The sequence below is a fragment of the Sinocyclocheilus grahami genome, unplaced genomic scaffold, assembly GCF_001515645.1.
Source record: "Sinocyclocheilus grahami isolate Dianchi unplaced genomic scaffold, SAMN03320097.WGS_v1.1 scaffold273.1, whole genome shotgun sequence".
NCBI lineage: Eukaryota > Metazoa > Chordata > Actinopteri > Cypriniformes > Cyprinidae > Sinocyclocheilus > Sinocyclocheilus grahami.
This window is the reverse complement of record NW_015505452.1, coordinates 461-920: the sequence shown is the minus strand read 5'-3', so window position 1 is coordinate 920 and position 460 is coordinate 461.

Below are 460 nucleotides of genomic sequence, written 5' to 3'. Positions count from 1 at the left end.
GTGTGTGTGTGCATGTTTATGTGGTTTATGAGGACACAAATTTGTATAATAACATGGGTATGACATAGGTATTACAACGAGAAGGTGATTTATGAGGACATTTTCAGTGTCCCCGTAATTCAAAAGGCTTATAAATAATTCAGAATGAGTTGTTTTGAAACTCTAAAAATGCAGAAAGTTTCCTGTGAGGGGTAGGTTTAGGGGTAGGGTTGGTGTAGGGCAATAGAATATACGGTCTGTACAGTATAAAAAACATTACGCCTGTGGAGAGTCCCCATAAACCATAAAAACAAACCTGTGTGTGTGTGTGTGTGTGTGTGTGTGCTGGTTCTATGTTTGGGTGGAGTTGTTCCCTTTTCCCTCAACTCATCATACCTAAAATCACCATTACTATTTAAAATCTAAACTTAATTCTTAGGTCAAGACATTAATCAAAGATCTGACAAACCTGGTTACAATG